The sequence below is a fragment of the Populus alba genome, chromosome 1, assembly GCF_005239225.2.
Source record: "Populus alba chromosome 1, ASM523922v2, whole genome shotgun sequence".
In the NCBI taxonomy this organism is placed as follows: domain Eukaryota; kingdom Viridiplantae; phylum Streptophyta; class Magnoliopsida; order Malpighiales; family Salicaceae; genus Populus; species Populus alba.
Window position 1 is genome coordinate 50,919,377 of NC_133284.1, and position 21,111 is coordinate 50,940,487.

At 32.2% G+C, this 21,111-nt stretch overlaps 1 long non-coding RNA gene across 1 annotated transcript; it reads right to left on the reverse strand.

The window, feature by feature from the left end:
• Positions 1-10,757: 10,757 nt before the first annotated feature.
• On the reverse strand, positions 10,758-14,353 carry LOC118040412 (uncharacterized). The gene is made up of 3 exons (XR_012169863.1): positions 14,215-14,353; positions 14,054-14,136; positions 10,758-10,853 (listed from the first exon to the last, which is right to left on the reverse strand). It is a non-coding gene; the product is annotated as an uncharacterized lncRNA (long non-coding RNA).
• Between the last annotated feature and the right edge of the window lie 6,758 nt (positions 14,354-21,111).

Sequence of the window (21,111 nt, forward strand, 5' to 3'; positions counted from 1 at the left end):
TTCTTTGCCATTTCTTTTTAAAACCTTGATGCCCTTGGATAGAAATCCTTGACCCCCCACAGCAACTGTAGCAGAGTTGAAGGTTATGTAAAAAAAGTCTAAACTCCACCGAAAGTATTTGGAGCATTAGAGTTTTTAAAAGATAACGGGGACAAGTGCTTTCCGCTTGTCCAAGATACACAGTAATAATTTTATTTTATTTTTATTTTATAGTGGTACAATAATGTTGTAGAGCTAAAAAAAACTTTACGAAAGCAGGAAAATAACAGTGAGGAGAGGTCAATTCCCTGTCATTTTTACGAGTACAATAATGTTGTTTTAAAAACTTTGCATGTGATATTAAATAACAAAGGTTCTCTCGGACGCGACTTTTGATATGGTGGCCAGTTTTTCATTGCCTTTTCTTTTTAAAACTTGATGAAGTTAGTTTGCAAATCCTTTGATATGAGTAGCAGTCATCAAGGTGGATGAAGAAGGAAATCTACAGCAACAATCAGAAGATATCATCAATCTGGAAAAAACAGCAAGCACTGCATCAAAAGACGTGTAACTAAAATTAACCCTCTAATAATAATTAAATATCTTGGGAGTATCTCAGAAAGAAATCCTTTGATATTTTAATTGCTCATTTAAAGCATATCAATCATGAAGTAGTTCAACTAACGTTAGTGTCTCAAGATTTAAATTATACTATTCTATTTACCTGTAATTTGCCGCAAGTTAAATAATTTTTTTAAAATTATAAATTTAAGTCTCAATTAATCTAACGATGAATAATAAAATTATAAAAATATTTTAATTAAAAATACAAAAAAAAAAAAAACAAACCAACTTAACTCAGGTTAACCTATTAAACATCATTTTCGGATCATAAAGTCAAAATAACCAAATAAATAATAAATAAAATAAATTATGAAGCAATCAATCTAATATTAAATGACAAGATTAAAAAGAAAAAGTTAATAAAAAAACATGAGTCTACTGGATTAACCCACCAAACATGTAATTTGTTTAATAAGAGTAAAATAATCTAATAAAAAATAAATCTAAAGTTAAATAATGAATTGTTTTTATAACAACATTAATTAACAAAATAAAAATTATTAATCTAATAAATAGTGATATGTGAGGAGGGGTAAAAACACCTTCTGATTTAGTTTTTTCTTGTTAATTTAATATTAATTAGAGTTTTTAAAAAGAGAAAACGGGGACAAGTGAGAGACAGGGAAAAAAGAGAAAGTAAGCTCATCTTTTGATATGGTGGCTATCTTTGCCTTTTCTTTTTAAAACTTGATCCCCCTGGAAAAAAAAATCCTTGACCCACCGAAAGTATTGGCCAAATTAATCCAACCTTTTTCTTCAATTTTCTTTTGAATCAAACTTCTAATTGGTCCTCAAAATTATAGTTGGCCCGATTGTACCTGTTTTAGACCCCTTCTTGCTTTTTAAAATTTCTTTATTTTTTTTATTTCATCCCAAAATATCCTTGTAAAATATAAATTAAAATAAATTATGAAGTTCAAGTCTCAACCGATCCATTATTTGATGAAAATAACTTTCTATAGGTTTGATGAAAATATAGAAATTAACTAGGGATTAGGTAGAGTCTATTTCCAGTATACACCTTATTCTGCCTTATCTTTTAGCACCACACATTACCTCTCTGATTGAGGCCATAAAATCATGTTCTTGCTTTTCAAAACATTCTCCTGTTCCTCTTAGCACGAGATAGAATATAGAGCTAAAAAAACTTTACCTTATTTCAGCGGTCCTGACGAAAGCAAGGAAATAATGGTGAGAAGAGGTCAATTCCCTGTCATTTTCACGAGGACAATAATATTGTTTTACAAACTTTGCATCTGATATTAATAACAAAGATAATAATGGTGATTTTCGACAATAATGATTACAATAATGTTTTAAAAAGTTTGCATGTGATATTTAATAACACTGGTTCTCTCGTACGCAACTTTTTTTTTTTTCCATTTAAGAAAATAAAATAATTTGAATGATTACTTAGATATTTTAGGTATTTAAAAAAAATATTTATTTATTTATTTTAAATTAATATTTTTTTATCATTTTAATATGATAATGTTAAAAATGATTTTTAAAAAATATATATTATTTTGATGTATTTTCAAATAAAAAACATTTTAAAAAACAACCGTTATCATATTTATAAACATACTTTAAATTCATGGGTTGTTGGATTATTGCATCAATTTAGATTAATTAATTTTATTAAAGTAGTATTTTTTTTCTTTCTTAAAAAAATTCTTAATTTTAACTTCATCAAATCTAAATCAGACTTGATCGGTTCAACTGAATTTTCAACTTCAAAAAAAAAAAAACATGAAGTTAGTTTGCAAATCATTTGATATGAGTGCAGTCATGAAGGTGGATGAAGGAGGAAATCTACAACCAGCAACAATAAGAAGATATCATCAATCTGGAAAAAACAGCAAGCACTGCATCAAAAGACGAGTAACTAAAATTAACCTTCTAATAATTAAACATTTGGGAGTGTCTCAGAAAGAAATCTTTTGATATTTTAATTGCTCATTTAAAGCATATCAATCATGAAGTAGTTCAACTAACGTGTGTTTCAAGATTTAAATTATATTATTTTATTTACCTGTAATTTGCCGCAAGATAAATAGTATTTTTTAAAAATTATAAAATTTAAATCTTAATTAATCTAATATTGAATAATAAAATTAATTAAAAAAAATTAATTAAAAAAACAAATCGAATTAATTCGAGTTAACCCATTAATTATAATTCTCGGATCATGAAATCAAAATAATCCAATAAAAAATAAATAAAACAAATTATAAAGCTTAATTATCAATCAATCTAAATATTATATGAGAAGAAAAAATTAATTAAAAAACATAAATTAATAATCAAATAAATAGTGTTTTGTGAGAAGAAGTTATAAAAAAATAAAAAAATAATAATCAAATAAAAACTCCTTCTCATTTAGTATTTTCTTGTTAATTTAATAGTAATTAGAGTTTTTAGAAAAGAAGACGGGGACCAGTGAGAGAAAGTAAGCGCTCATCTTTTGATATGGTGCCAGTTTTTCTTTGCCTGTACTTGATATGGTGCCAGTTTTTAAAAGAACCCCACAGTAACTGTAGCAGAGTTGAAGGGGTTATGTAAAAAGAAGCTAAACTCCACCGAAAGTATTGGAGCACTAGCTTTGATACCTGCGCGATGCCGCAGGTCTTTTTTTTTATATAAAAAATATTAAAAAAAATAAAAATTTAAAAATCTTGGGTTTTTCTGCAAAGTTATACCCAAAAATTTTGGGTTTGGCTGCAATGCCTGACCTAAGAGTAATATTTATAATATTAATAATAAAATTAAACTTGCATGACCCAAGATAAGTGAGCCTAACTATAACACCGGATCCAAGAATATTGGATGTGGGTCTGGCTATAAGGTCGTGTCATAAAAGTGTGATAATTAAATAGATTAATTAAAAAAACAAAGAAAAAAAATCAACAGAAAGGAAAAAACTAATGAAGAAAAAGAAATTGAATTAATTGGGTTAACACTTTAAACCAGGTTATCCCGTAAAACCTGAGATTTGCGTCATGAAAGTTTGATAACTAAATAGAAAAAAAAATGACAGGTTTACCCAGAATTAACAGGGTTAACCCATCAAACCAAGTTAACTCGTCAAGCCCAGGATACGTGTCATGAAAGTCTGATAATTAAATAGAAAGAACATTAACTTTAACAAACTAAACTAAATGAAAAAAATAACTCGCCAAATTAAGTTAACCCATCAAAACCGAGATTCGTATCATGAAAATATGATAACTAAATAAATAAAAATTTAACATTAACAAACTAAATCAAACAAAAACAATTCATTAAAAAAAATTAAAAAGAAAAAAACAGTCATATAATATAATACAATATAATAATAATTATAATGAAAAAACGTGGAGAAAGCTAAAGATAAAGCTCAAGCTAAATTCTCAACCAACTCAATATTAAAAAAACAAATTTAACAAAGATAATTTAAAAAATAAACATGTGAGGGAAACACTGCATCCAAACAAAAATCATGTAAGAGAAACACTGTAGTAATCCATAGTATTTTTTTTCTTTTTGAAAAAAGCTACAAAGCTAAGTTCTCAATCAGTTTAATCAAAGTATGATAACTAAATTAAATTTTTTTTTTTCACATTAACAAACTAAATTAAACAAAAAAAAATTCATTAAAAGAAAAAAAACACACAAGAAAAAAGCAAAAAAAAAACCCATGGGAAAAACAAAAAAAAAAAGTCAAGTGTTTCATTGTGTGCATAGTGATACATTATATGTAAAAAAACAAAAGAAACAAAAGCGAGGGAAAAAAAATTGCTACAATGAAAAACACACGCGTTAAAAAAATATGTAAAAAAAAAACAAAAAAAGGAAAAACTGCTACAGAAAAAAAATGGTACAGAAGAAAAAATTACAAAAAAAAAAACTTTTCTACAGTAAAAAAAACTACGCATTTTAGTATATTACTTAATTATATGTAAAAAACAGAAGAAATAAAAGCGAGAAAAAAACTGCTACAGTGAAAAAATATTTTTAAAAAAAAAAAATGCTACAGAAAAAAAAAACGAAAAACAAAAAAAAAATACCACAGAAAAAAAATAAAAATAAAAACTATAAAAAAAAACAATTTTAGCTACAGTGAAAAAACTACTCATTTTAGTATATCACTTAATTATAATAATAATTATTATATATAATAATAATAATAATAATTATTATTATTATATATAAGTATAATTAAAAAGCGTGGAGAAGCTACAGTGCTTTTCCACGCGTTTTAGAGGTCTTTTAATTATATTAGAGTTTTTAAAAGACAAAACAGGGACATGATTGATCTTCGAGGAATTTCCACAAATCCAACTTTTTTCACTTTTCCAAGATACACACCATCTTATTATGGTGATCTTCGAGGAATTTCGACAAATCCAATTTTTTTCTTCAATTTTCTTTTGAATCAAACTTCTAATTGATCCTCAAAATTATAGCTGGCATGATTGTACTTGTTTTAGACCACTTCTTGCTTTTTAATTTTTTTTTTGTTTGATTTCATCCCAAATCATAATTTTTATTTCATTTTATTTTTTGTGATTTTTGGAATACTTGATATTTTTTTTCACTATTGTTTCTTTTAAAAAAATATGTTCAATTTTGTCTATAAAATGTTTTGATTCCCAATTTATGTGTTTTTTAAAGGGGTAAAATTGGGTTATTTACCATGAGTAAAAAATGTATTTCATCAATTTAATAAAATATATGAAATATTCAAGGCATAATTAAAAATTAAAAAGAATTGTTAAGAATACCAAAAGACCAAGTTTAGAAGTTAAGGAACCTCTCAAAATAAACCCTTATATAGATTGAGTTTCAAATTAAACAAGGTAAGAGGCTACTTGATGTGACTTTAAAAAAATTTCAAGATGATATTTAATTTTTTTATATATATATGTTAAGATGATATTTTTTTTATCGACTTGGGTTATCTCGGGCGAAGTCACTAAATCCGCAAATTGAGCGATGGGCATGGATGCGATCAATAACTTATTTTTTTGTATTTACTTTCTAACTATAAGATAATAAAAATTGACATGCAAAGTAAAGCTATTAATTCAATGTTAAATAATAAAATTATAAAAAAATTCAATGAAAAAAAAAAAAAAACAAACCAAGTTAACTCGGGTTAACTCATTAAGCATTATTCTCGGATCATGAAGTCGAAATAACCCAATAAAAACAAATTATGAAACTCAATTATCAATCAACCTAATATTAAATAACAAGACCGAGAGTTAATTTAAAAAAAAATCCGAGTCAACTGTATTAACCCACCAAAACATGTGATTCATCTAATAGGAGTTAAATAATCTAATAAAAAATAAATTTAAAATTAAATAATAAATTGTTTTTATAAAAAAAACATTAATTAAAAAAATAAAAAATATTAATTTAACAAATTCTAATTTGTGAGGAGAGGCAAAAACACCTAATTTAGTTTTTTCTTGTTAATTTAATATTAATTTGAGTTTTTAAAAGAGAAAACAACAACAAGTGAGAGACAGGGAAAAAAGAAAAAGTAAGCTCATATTTTGATACGATAGCCGGGCCAGTTTTTTCTTTGCCTTTTCTTTTTAAAACCTGACCCCCCCTTGGACATAAAAATCCTTGACCCACCGAAAGTAGTGGCCAAATTAATCCAACCTTTTTCTTCAATTTTCTTTTGAATTAAACTTTCTAATTGGTCCTCAAAATTATAGTTGGCCTGACTTCTTGCTTTTTAAAATTTATTTATTTGTTTGATTTCATCCCAAATCATAATTTTTATTTTTATTTTATTTTTTTGTGATTTTTTGAATTCTTGATATTTTTTCACAATTGTTTCTTTTAAAAAAATATGTTCAATTTTGTTTACAAAATGTTTTGATGCACAATTTAAATGTTTTTTAAAGGGAGTAAAAATTGGGTTATTGATCATGAGTAAAAAATGTATCACATCTATTTAATAAAACATATGTTTATGGAATAATCAAGACATAATTAAAAATTAAAAAGAATTGTTAACGATAATAAAAGATGAAGTTGAGAAGTTAAGAAACCTTCTAAATTGAGCTCTTACATGGATTGAGTTCAAATTAAACAGGACAAGAGTCTACATGTGATCTTACAGAAAAAAATTTAAAACGATATCTTTTTAAGTTTTTTTTTATATATATATTAAAATGATAATATTTTTTATAGATTTGAGTTATTTGGGATAAGCATATATGGCATTAATAACGTATTTTTTTTGTATTTATGTTCTAACTATAAGATAATAAAAGTTGGCATGCAAAGGAAAGCTATCAAATAAAGTTTAATTGAGGAAAACCAAACAGGAGGTTTGTAACAAAAAAAATAGTGCCTTCAAATGTTATAAAAAATTAAAAAAACAAACGGTATTTAATCAAACAACAAACAAAAAAGTTTTATCAATCAAATAAATGTTTTTATATAAAAAAGAAAAAAAAAACACCATGAAAGGGTGTAAAGAAAGAAATGTTGCTAAAATAATATGAAAAAAGGTTACAATCTTAAAAAAAAAAAAAAATTGAAATTTCAATGGTATTGGTATCCGATAAAAAAGTTATAATTGTTTTTTAACTGGTCCTTTAGAATGATTAAAGTGTTAAAGGTCTATGTACCTAACTCATTAAAGAAAAGGCCTCCCTCGTGGGCCAGACTTTTTAATTTTTTATATTAAAAAGTGGAAGACATATCATCTCTTCTTTATAAAAGAAAAAAAAATAATAATGTATTGCTACAATTACATTTGAAAATGAGGCATTGTTTGCTTGTTTAGAATTTAATGACGGATTAGGTTATGGGTATTTTATGCTCAAAAATTCATTTTTCATTTAGGGATAGAAATCCTTGAACTGTAGCAGAGCTGAAGGTTAAGTAAAAAAAAGAAGCTAAACTCCACCGAAAGTATTGGAGCATTAGAGTTTCTAAAAGGCAAAACGGCGACAAGTGTTTTCCGCGTGTCCGAGATACACACCATGATATGGTGATCTTCGAGGAATTTCTTATCTTTTGATGTGGTGCTCTAAGATATTGTGGTCCTCCAGAATCGATTTAAAAACTTCAAAACCAAAATCTTTTTATAAATACTTTTATATTCGGTCTCTTCGTAATCTCAACAGGGGCAAACATTAAATATACCATTAAATTACTTGAGTATTATCGATTTTGCACCCAATTTATTTTTTATATCAATTTTATTACTAAATTATTTTGATTTTTCAATTAAGTATTTTATTACCCAAGGGCCTACAAATATTTTTTTTTCCATAGAAAAGCATTGTTCTTCAACTAATAGAAATAGAACTAGTTAACATTATGTTATTGGTTGGATAAGAGAAAATTTAATATAAAAAATTAATATTTAGGTAATGAAAAATTTATTGACTAATTATTAAACTCGGTCTAATGAGTTAATCTTGAAATCTTTTAATCTGATTATTTATCTCACTAGGAATTCAAATCAAATTGTTTAAGAGTTTTCTTGATCATAAATTCCATTTAGTTTAATATTTTTTTTATAAAATTATTTTTATTTAATTATATGATAAAAAATTAATACTCGAAAACAAAGCAAATGCTATTTTTATTTAATTATATAATAAAAAATGCAACACTTGAATCCTACAACTTGTGTTCGGTTCTGGGGTTTAAAATTTGTCAGCCTATGCCCCGGGAAATAGCTTATGAATGGACTTTTTTTGGCTTATTATATGATGGATTTTTTTGTTAATTAAGATAATATAACAGTTGAGTTGTAGTGCTGTAACTAAATTGTGTTAAGCATTTTTTGGATAAAGAAAGAATTCTCTTTTTCTTTCATTTTATTGGTTTTCTCATGTGGAATATTGAGTCTATTTCTTTTTTCCAGTTGCAGAATTGATAAATTTATGAAAATATTGCTTATACAAACAGATTTGTACCCTACAAATATACTATTAAAACCATATTTGAATTCTATATTCCTAAATGATGGAACAGTAAAGATTGTTGCATGTACATATTCTCCTTCAAAAAACAAATAATAAAATCCTATATGTCAATGAAGATTTAATTATAACTAATTAGCGCTGTAATTTATTAAAATTAATTATTTAATCCTTGTAGTATATTTTATGAAACATTCCATTAACTATATATATAAAATACCTTCCTTCCTAATGAAATTTCCCCAACTAGCTGCTTCTTCTTTTCCTTTTTCTTTTTTTCAAGAAGGAAGCAAAAAAAAAAAAAAAACTTGTAAAAGAACTTGAAATTGACAGTACTAAACTATATATAACTAAAAATAAGAATTTAAACATATTGTTATTGAAACTATGGAATTGATTAATTAGTTTTATCAAGACTAAATTATTATTTGCTAAGTGTGCTTTCTAATAAAAAAAATTTGAGTAAGGATTGTCTCGATGTGACCTGGTCAACTTGACAGGTCTAAAAACAAATCGGACAACCGTTAAAAATATAGTTTAACTAAACAAATTCAAGAAGGCATATTTTTAAAAAATAATATTGAGACAAAAATATATTTGATCAACTTAGGTTAACTCGAGTTACCATGTCAAATTTGCGACCCAAATTATGAGGTTAAAATAAACTTCATAGAAAGCAAATCAAAACCAAATATGAAATCTAATTCCCAATTAAACCAATGTTGAAGAATGAAATTGAAAAGGAAAATAATTAAAAAAGAGAGAAAAAAACAAATAACTCGAGTCAACTCGGGTTCACCTGAGGAAGAGGGACACTTTGTCTCTTATGGTGCAAAATCTCAGCCCTTGATTCGACCGGAAAGCATCCCAATCATTGGCTCAAAGCAGCAATCATGAACTGTCAGTTTTGCAGCTTCGATCAGCCCGAACGGCTTACGCTAGCGTGTAGTCAGGATCACAGGATCGTTTGCGTGTACGTTTCATCCAATTTGGTGACGAAAACGAGGCGCCAAATGCCTTGGGAAGGTGGCCACCCAACCAGCCTTGTTGGAGAAGAAGATGAATAGTACTTACGATTTAGTCCTTCAATTTGTGATTTATTTCTATCTACACCCCTGATTGGCTTCAAACTTTTAATTTTGTTTAATTTTTACCCATGAAGAACTTCAATTTCAACTCCAGATTTTAGCGCATTTTTTTCTTTGGTCCTTGGTTTTAGATTTATGCAATTTGACCCTTAATTGATCAATGAACTTTCAATTTATTCAATTTGACCCTTAATTTGGTCAATTTCAGCCCCTTTATTACGCACCTTTTTCAATTTAGTCCTTGGCTTTGGATTTCTTCAATCAAGTCCCTAATTGGCCATCAGACTTCAATATCCATGCAATTAAGGCCCTGATTTGACCAAATCAACTCTTAAAAATTCTATTTTGACCGCAGAACTTTAATTTCTTCCAATTAAAGCCTAAATTGACTTAAAAAATAATTTTTCTTGTAATCAAACCCTATATAAATTCAATTAAACCTCCAATAAAATTTAATTGAGTCCATAAACATTTGATTTTGAACTTTTTTTCCTTGAATTGAATTTTTCTTTATCAACAGGACTATTCATCTGTAAAAAATATACAATCAAATTTTAATTTTTGAATTTTTGAGCCTCCTCAACCAACTTCTAGCCATTTTCTGGGCGCTCTGACATCCTATTCTTATTGTTATTATTTTTTTTGGATTTTTTGTTTTTTTGTTCGAATAATTTTTTTGATTTTTTGGAAGAAAAAAATGAATTTGGGAGAATAACCCAAAAAATGGGTTATGACAATACCCCTAGACCTAAGGCATGCTATTTTGTCTACTAAAAGATAAAACCAGTCTTTCATTATGTGAATTTCATGGTGAAAGACTGATTTTTTTTAGTATAATATAAAGAAAAAACTCGTTGTTTTTTCTTTTTTCAAAATTGAGTAATTGAATTCTAGCGTAACTAAACACCGAACTTATTTACTCGATTGAGAGCATTTGTCGATTAAGCCATTAAGTTGCTAGCTACTTGTTAGGCTTTTACAAAGCTGTGACTGAGTGGGCCATTTTATGTGAATATCTATAATGGTGTAATTTTGAACTTAAAGAGCCTAATTTCAATGAAAGTACAATTTATTGTGTCAAAGAAATTGTTTTAAAAAAAGAGTTGAAAGCATTAAGCATAGTTTTGAAACCCGACCCGGTCATTGACCCGGTCGACCTTCTGGGTCACGGGTCAGGTGGGTTGACCCGGGTTAACCCGGGTCAACCCAAAAAAACCTATATAAAAAAAAAAACACATAACTAATTACAATACAACACTTCCTTAAACCAAATTTAAATTATAAACCAACAACATAAATTTAATTCAATATCCAAAATACAAACCAAATATAAATTATAAAATATTTAAAACAAAACATCCAACCACATAAATTCCAACAACATAAATTCTAAAATATTTAAAACAAAACATCAAAATTTAAAACAACAACACATTCACTTATGTTGAATTAACACATTAAGTTATTCTGCAAAACATCAAAATTTAAAACAACAACACATTCACTTATGTTGAATTAACACATTAAGTTATTCTGTCTCCATGGAAGAAAAATTTGGATCAAATGTCGATGGAATGGAGCCAATATCGTCAACACCTAATAAATCTTCAAACATACTCCAATTTCTCTCACATCCCGAAGAACTACAAGTTTGACTTAACACTCGTATAGCCAATTGTTGTAGATTTGGAGCGCTGGTTCCATATGTCATCCACCATTCATCTATACAAAAAAATAATAAGTAAAAGTGTAAGACTGTCAAATAATATTTTTAAATATACAAATTATATACCTGGAGGCATAAGAGTGCGATTATTTTTTGCGGACACTCGGCCAAAGTCATGTTCAGCATTCCTAAAAACTTCATCTCACTTGTAATCTTACTTTGTAATGGTAGATTTCCATGTGCATACTTCTCAAGAACATCTAGAAGTGCAGAAATGGTGCTCATATGTTTATCCATTATATTTGCATCATATTGAAATCGAGGATTCAACCAAAATGCCGCTGCATAAAGATTTCTATAAAAATTGTCCATCCCACCGATTATTGATAATGTCTATGAAAGGTTTCACTGTAGGCTTTCTCTTTTGAAATCTCCTCATCATTTCTTCTTTTGCATGATGAATAGCATCATACAAATATCCCATCGAAGGTCTAGCATCACCATCAACCAATCGTAGAACTCGAACTAAAGGTTCACTCATTCGCACAATTATTGCACATTCTTCCCAAAACAAAGAGTCTAGCACACTTTCAACAAACTTTTTTCCTTTGATATCTTTAGCATAAGCAGATGAGACCCATTCCCTAGATGTCACCATAGCTCTCAACTGATCTTTATGAGCTAAAATGCTTTGCAATGCAATGAAATTGGTGGCAAAACGAGTAGGAGCTGGACGAAGTATTTCTTTTCCTCCAGTGAACTTCCTCATCAAATACAATGGATAACAATGATTATAAATATACTTAGTGATACCAGAAGCATGCTCAACAACAGAACCAACTGACTGCAATTTACCAATGTCCTGGAGTATGAGGTTGATGCAATGAGCAGCACAAGGAGACCAAAATATTGAATGAAATTCTTCCATCAATAACCTGCCAGCAGCAACATAATTTGCAGCATTATCAGTCACCATATGCACAATGTTTTCTACCCCAACATACAAAACAACCTCTCTAAACAACTGATACAGCAATCTAGCAGTCTTTGAGACATCTGATACATCCACCGTTTTCAAAAAACTGTTCCTTTAGGACAATATACTAAGAAGTTAATTAAAGTCCTCCTCTTCTGATCTGTCCATCCATCAGCCATTAATGTGCAACAGTCTTCTTCCAAATCGCCCGATAACTCTCAACATAAATCTTCACTTCATCAACCGCTTTTGCCAAGTAATAACCACGGATAGCATGCAAGTTTGGTCCTTTATAACCAGGACCCATGGTTGTTACAGCATCTATGGCATGCTGATAATACACAGAGTTAACAGCATTAAATGGAACACATGCATCAAACATCCACTTCGCTAAAGCAAGATCACACCGTTCAACTGCTTCTTTCCTTTGCCAACAATTCTGAAGAGACTTTTGAGCACCAGGAGTTGTTCTCGGCATGAAATATGTCCCTAATGTTGCAGATTTCTTCTGCTTTCCATAGCTTGTAGTTGATTGTTTTACAGTACCGGTGCTTTGAATCTTTTTCTTTTTGCAACCTTCGGTGGTAACATATGTTTTTTTAGTATTGACATCCTCATCCTCCTCCTCCTCATCATCATCACCATCATCATATTCTAATTGCCTAATCATCAATTTTTCATGCTCCTTTGTTGTGCATTAAAGGATTGAAATCTGCTTGCATTTCTCTAATTCTTTTTTTCGTTTCAACATTTCCTTTAAGGTTCAAAAGCATTTGATGTCGAACATCAGGAGGACATTTGCGACATTGTCCAACTTCTCCTTTAGCTCCAGCTAAATGTTGCTTAAATCGATTAATACCACCACCCGCAAATACTTTAGCACAATATAAACAAACTAATTTAGTTTTTTTACATCCAACACTAAGTTCGGAGCTTCTCTACAATGACCCCATGCTAAATCTGTTTTTCCTCTACTACCCACTTGACATGGAAATTGAAGGTTGAGATGATTGGGCCGTTGAAGGATCACTACTTGGAGTACTACCATCATGTGAAGACATTTTCAAACCTGACATAATGCAATAGAATTGCATAACTTTCCATCACTGATAATTCTGAATTCAACTTTATGCATGAAGTATTTTATATAAATAAACTTTATGCATGACAAAAATAATTCTCAATTCAACACTCCAATTCGATATACAATATCTCCATAACAATTTCTCATAATCCTGCACAAGGCTCGAATTTCTAGTAAACAATCATGAAAAATTAAATTTCATCCCATTTCTTTACTTGTTTAAAGAGTATTTGGTAATGCAATCTCCTCCTGACATTTGGACTTTTAATATTCTTATCCGAGGTCTTTGCAGAGTAGGGGGTGTGGATAGAGCTCTTGAATTTTTCAAGGACACGGAGAGTTTTGGATGTTTACCTGATGTTGTCATATATAATACTCTTATAAATGGATTGTGCAAGGCAAATGAAGTACATGAGAGGGGTGTGAATTGTTCAAGGAAATTCAGCTCTAACATTTCTCAGTTCTAACATTTCTCAGTTCATTTCTAATCCTACATTTCTGCATCAATTCTAACATTTCTAATCCGAGAGCATTCTAACATTTCTGCATCAATTTAAGTCCACTGGCAGCATCAAACAAATGAACGAACAAACAACACACACGAATAGAAGAAACAGAGCTATTGAAACAGAGGTCACTGGTAGAAGAAAATACAGACATTGTAGCAGCAATCGGGTTGGAGAAACATACCTGAGGGCTGAGGTTTCTTCTTCTGTGAGATCGATGGCAGCGAGGGAAAGAAGTATGATCTTGAATCGGGTTGAAACTTGAAACTGAAATTGACGCCAGAACCCAGAAATGAGAAAACAACGAACAATAAACAAAACAGAGAGTGAGAAGGAGATTCAAACCTTTTGCAGCGTGGATTGAAGGCGGTGTTTAATATTTTTTGCTTCGTTCTTCGTCTGCTTCGTTCTTCTTCTGCTCCGTTCAATTCGTGCGAGAGAGATTAGGTTAAGTTCTTCGATTTCGATCTTCTTCTGTCTTCGCTTCGGTGCTCAGTAGTCAGTAGGATATGTCATTAAACGACACCGTTTAATGACAAGGAAAGTAAAAAAAAAAGTGGCCGGGTCTCACCCGGGTTTGCCCGGGTCGTCCGGGTCCCGGGTCGACCCGGCGGGTTGACCGGGTTTGGCCGGGCCAATTCCCAAGCGGGTTTTGGCCTTCACCCGGACCGGTTTCATGCCCGGGTCGGCCGGGTCCCGGGTCGACCCGCCGGGCCGGGCCGGGTTTAAAAACTATGGCATTAAGGACTAGAGTTAACATGCTACTGTAGTTAGCAAGTATAGGTCCGAATTCTTTGTTCAAATTTCAAAAGGAGCTTCAATTCATTTAATAACATATATACATGGTTCAATTGTTGGATCATTAGTGTTTATTAATAAGAAGTGTTGCTACCCAATTTTTGACCCATGTTTTTGATATATTTTCAAAAAATCCAAAAATAGAGAAAAACAATGAAAATCCAAAAAAAAAAAATTTTTTAATATATTTTCGTCCTTTTAGCATTTTCAACGTCGTCTAAAAAAAGAATTTAAATTGTTAAAATATTTTCAAACGCGTTCGACTTTTCACGCGTCATTTTTAAAATCATTGATTTTCCGCATTTGAGTCGACGTTAATATTGCTCGTTTTCAAAAAATACAAAAAAATAAGAAAAATCAAAATTTACAAAAAAAAGAGTTGAGGGACCAAGTTGAAAAACCTAGCAAAAGTTTTGCCTATAAATACTAGTTTTCAAAGCCACGAAGCAGCTTACCTCAGGTAGGGTGCGTTAGGGGTGCTAATACCTTCCCTAACCACAACCAGTCCCTTACCGCGAATCTCTGACGAGACCAGTACATCGGTTTCCCCAGTAGCCCGAAATCAATTACTAGGTGGCGACTCCAACGAACCAAATTCAAGTATACAACAACGAGACGAAAAATAACCGGCCGATGCCGCGCGCTGATTTATTTTTGGGGTGCGACAGAATGGCAACTCCACTAGGGAAGGTATTTTTTCGATTATTGGACTAAGCTTTGTGTATTTGATGTGTTTAAGTTTTTGCATTTTTATCTTTTTGTTAATATTTATTTCCATGCATTTTATAGAATTGTCTCATGCATCACCTGTATTTATTTTTAAAAGCACACACAAGCTTCTAGGTTAGGTGGGGAACTAGCGATCTGCCCTAAGACTATTGGTCAGGGTTCAGATGTGTGAAACACCCAACTCATATCTGAGTGCTTGCTTGGTAATGGTGGGTATATGTGCCTTAACCATTCCTTGCAACGCCCCCATACTGTCTTTACGAAGAACGTCACTGGGCAGATATGAGACCCTTTTGAGACCAGATAGAAAACTTACCCATGTTCACATAATGAATAGAACATGTCCTTAGGTTGTATGTGCTATCGTTTTTTGCATAAGGGCAAACCCTTCTTGAAGCATCTTGAACTCAAGACTTGTGGGTGACACATTGGTCGTTGCTCCGAAACTTTTCATTGTAGAGTTTGGGCAAAAATCACGATTCTTGTCCATCATACAAGAGTTACGACCATATTGTCACCTCTCGAAAGGAGAGTTCATCATATAGATTACATGTTCATACATTTATCATGCATGAACCGGGTCGAAACGTAGGTCCCTTGTACAAGTTGTGCTGCACGAGATTGAAGAAAAATAATGGAAGTGAACAAAGGAGTCAGATATAGGTTCAGTATCAGATTAAGGTTGAGAGCATCAAGAGTGAAGTAGCGGGACTCAGATCTGCTCGAACAAGTGTTGAGCATCAAATGAAAAGAGAATGTCTGCACAGTTTTCTGTGGGAACACTGCTTGTTCACGTCCAATTGAAGTTGTACCTTTCCTTTTCAGTCATGAACAACAGCAACAACGCCTTCAGTCATCAACTAATGACAACTCTGATTCCTGTCCAGTTGCGCTGTTAAGTATTCATCGCCTCCACATCATCTAATGGAACCAAACGACTACTAACCTCCTGTTCATGGTGCATTAGTCTGCTTTGAAGTTACCCCAATTATGAGCTCAATTCCAGTTCAGCAGCACAAGATGGTCTGAAAAACCATGATTGAACACTGAACTTCAATGCGGCAGAGCTCCCTCTATAAAAATCCATTTATGGCTCTGCAAATTGGGAATGCAAGAGGGAATTTATAAGTTGCATATGCTACAAATATTTCTCTCATCAGTTTCAGCACAAAGACATCTTAGTAGGTTGAAGAGCCAGACCTGGTCTGAAAAATACAAGCAGACATCAAACTTCAACGTAGCAGAGCTCTCTCGGCAGGAATCTGTTTGTGGATCCATAAGTGGGAAATCCAAGAAGAAATACAGTAGTTTCAGATCATCTATGATTTTCCTTCAACAGTGTCAGTATTAAAATGCAAAAGTTGAGAGAAGATACTTGCCTAGACTGAAAAACATGAAGAAGACTGAAACTTCAACAGAGCAGGACTTCCTCTATAGGTGTTTGTTTGCTGCACTGTTAGTGAGAAATCGAAGAGGGGACAAAGGAGTTTTAGATTCATCAGGTGCTATTCCAATAGAGATAATGTGTGATTCCACACGTCGGTAGTGGCGATACTACAAGTTTCTGGGCGCTGCCAAGATTACCAAGCTGTTAGAAAGTTTTCTAACAATCCTCAACCAACCATAGCAACATTGGAAGATTGAAATAATGTTGTGAGGATTTGCCGAAGAATTGAACAAGTTATGAAGAGAAGAAAGATTGAAGGATCTGCCATGGATTCTAGAACAATGATGAGAGGTGAATCAGGAGATGACTTTGACGGTGTGAGCCCTTAATTATGTGGTATAGCCAGGTCTCACGGTAGCATCAATTGCTCAAATATCTTTGCCAAGATGGGACATTCCTCTGCCATTTAAGTTTGTCGACCAGCATCTGCCAGATTCCAGAATTTTGTTTGACTCCGACAAATCCTATGCAACCACCATTTTCTGGGTGGTTTAATCCAGACAAGAGATGTGATGTCATGATAGGGTCCTCAACCATTTCAATTGAGCAATTTCAAGAATTGCAAGAATTGAGTTTGAAAGTTGGTGAGCAAGAGACAAGTGGAGTCGTTGAAGAAGGGTGTCACTAGCTATATTGTTCCCCGAACATCTTCAGAATGACATGTTGATTGAAAGTGCTTGACAAAACGCAAATATTGCCAGAAAAGCTGATTCAAGAATGGTGATGAACAGTCAATCATATTGTTATGGAATTCTGCATTTTGTTTTGGGATCACATCTCATCCTTCAACGAAATATGCCTTGTTTTTGTCTCTTTGTTGTTTTGAAATCAACAGATGTTTAGCATTTTATCCTGACAAAATATTTTGATCAAACTCCAACATGCGATGAAGGTTAATCAATCCGGAAGATTAAAAGTGTTTTGATTACAGAAATGACTCTATGCTTGAAAATGACATGAGTTGACCAAACAATTTTGAACTCATACCTTTTGAAACTGAACCACACATCATATAGCTAAGTTTTAGCAGTATGCATAATGACATGTAGTGGATTCAATAGTAGTGGACTCGTGAATCATGATTCTTGCAAGTACAAATCATTACACTAGATGAGGTCAAAATTTATCGGTTCTAACCGACCTTGCTTGAAATGAGAAAAGGTCATCTTTGATATCTCTTCACTTTCTAAAAATTATATCCCTTGTAGTCCCATTTTAAGCTTGGTGAGATATTTTCTTTCAAAAAGAAACCTTGACTAGGATCACACTCCACACTGGGGGCAAATGAGAAATATTTTGGAGACACTGATAAAATCAATGGATCAAAGAAAAGCTTAGAACAAAAGTCCAATGTTTGAGAAAGGGCTAGCAGAAGAAAATCCATAGATTGAGGGTCATCCAAGAAAAACTTTGAGGAAGGCTATGCAAAAAAAAAAAAAACAAAAAAAATGGAAAGGAAAGAAAATGCCTATCAATTCTAAGAGAGGCAAGACAGTTTTCAATTGAGAAAAGACAGCAAATGCCAAAGGTCAACACTAGAAAAATCGATGCTTCATATCTTTTGGTGTGTCTTGGATAGAGCCTCTAATGTCTTCAAAAAATAATTAGATTAGTTTATTCATCAAAGAAAAGTTGGATTTGGATTATGACCTATGTTAAAAGAATTCTATTTGAAGATTAACAAGGTTATATGTCACTCTCTCTACAATGACAACAAGAGAAAGAGAATCGATGAATAGTTAATGTTGGTCCTAGGTCGTTGAAACCCTCAAACACCTTTTGAGCCTATGGAATTCCTTTCTTTCATAGCCATGAACCATAGCCTGCATTACGTGCTTTTAAAAGCCCTTTTTAATCAAGCAAGCAATTTGAACCGATAAATGGCGCTCTCAAAACTTGAAGAGTTTTTCTATAAGAGTCGTGGCTTCATTGAATTAAGCTACTGGTTATTATGCATGCTGATAAAATAAATACTGAAAAAAGAAACAACCTTTCTTTATCAAGCCTGAGCATTTAGTCATTTGAAATTCACAAAAATATCACCTCACCACAAACCATCAAAAGATATACCTAAAATCAGAGTTTAAAGTGGACACAAAGAACCATGAAAAAGTCATTTTAAATCTTACAACGGGTCATTTCTGTTTTCAAAATACAAGACAATCAAAGGACTGCAGTGAATAGTGTGTTGGGTCTTTGACTAAAGGAGCTCGAATTTCAAAAATAACTTTTCAAAAACTGATATCTCTCTGATTTCATTTCAACAATTATACTTGAATAGACATGATCGTTGAAATGTTGAGATTTGATTCCAGAACAAGAAAGATTTTCGAACAAGAACATCAATTGAGTTTGCAAAATTCTTGACAAAAATGACATCAACATTTCTCGACACTCCTTGAAACGTTGACCACCTGGGGGCAATACAGTGGACCTTAAGAAGGAAAGCAAACAGTATCCAGATCAGCTGGGGGCAAAGAAAGAATCCGATGATGAGTCGTCAAAGTTCATCAAAGTTATGTTTAGCATCTGACAATGACAAAGAAAAAAACCTTCTTGAGTATAAACCGATGAATGAACCTTCAGATCATACTGGGGCCAATGTTGTTCAAAGACAATCCATGATCCAGTGCACTTCAGCAGCAATTGATGAGCAACGCTGCACTAGAAATATATTTTCATATCTTCATCTTAGGTTACTTTGTAAAACAGGGATATGACTCCGGACAGATGTTATCGGGTATTTTCACGATCTGATTTGACAAGCTAAGAGGAATCCATAGAGAAATACATCGCGCTTACAATTATGAGTTGTTTACTGCAAAGCATGAGATACATGTCTGGATGACTTGGCAGTTCCATGAAGGCTGGTGACCATACATACTTGAATGGTGTTTATGGTGTTTCAACCGAAGGCAAGTTCATGACTGATTAACAATCTTGATGGGGTGTTGACATGATGCACACAATCAATCAAAGGATAATCCTCAGAAGAATCTAAGAGAGAAAATCCTTCATAATAAATCAAGCAGCACCACACTTGGGGGCAGGGTCAAGCTTGATGAACGATGCGAGCAGTAATTGTCAAAAACAACCCGGGATGGGCACTGAATTTACAGTTGAGTGGATGGCTAACACATGAATGAGCCAATACATCGGAAGAACAAAGAAAGCTTTGGGATACAAATAAGGGCACCCTATGACGATGGAGCATCAAAGAGGGGGGACCTATTATTTCAAATCAGGTAAGGATGCATGCATATCATCTAACCTAAAAAAAAAAAACAAAAAAAAAACCATTTGCACATATTTTTGAATTGTTACAGGAAAATCCTTGATGAGGTCCAGCAAGATGGTGGAAAGAGAAAGAAGCATTTGTGGTGATGATAATAAAGAATCGGTTTTGATCATGGAATAAAAGGACGATGAGATAAACCTTACCATTAGGAAAATCCCAAAGAAATGGAAAGATCAACCTAGCAATCGGGAAGCCTCGAGTTTTCAACCCTTGCAGTCAGGAAACACCGAGTTTGTAAAACCTATGATCGAGAATTATCAGGAAGCACCAAGTTTTCCAGCCTTTCTTCTGTCATCTCCTCAAGACTTCGCCAGGTAAGTCCTATTTTTCACACGTGTCATATCACATTTTTTTCCATCTGGGTAGGTCGCCCATCCCAACGAGACCACTTTTTCATATTTTTTCCATCTGGGTAGGTCACCTATTACAATGAGATCACACTTCATATTTTTTCCATTTCCGGGTAGGTCACCCATGACAATGAGACCGCACTTCATCATATTTTTTTCCATCTGGGTAGGTCGCCCATCCCAACGAGACCACTTTTTCATATTTTTTCCATCTGGGTAGGTCACCCATTACAATGAGATCACACGTCATATTTTTTCCATTTCCGGGTAGGTCACCCATGACAATGAGACCGCACTTCATCATATTTTTTCCATCTGGGTAGGTCACCCATTGCAATGAGACCGTCGTTTTTCTGGGGTTCGTCACCCATACAATGAGACCATCATTTTTTTTGGGGTTCATCACCCATACAATGAGACCATCGTTTTTCTGGGGTTCGTCACCCATACAATGAGACCATCATTTTTCTAGGGTTCGTCACCCATACAATGAGACCATCATTTTTCTGGGTTCGTCACCCATACAATGAGACCATCATCTTTCTGGGGTTCGTCACCCATACAATGAGACCATCATTTTTTTTCTTGGGTTCGTCACCCATACAATGAGACCATCATTT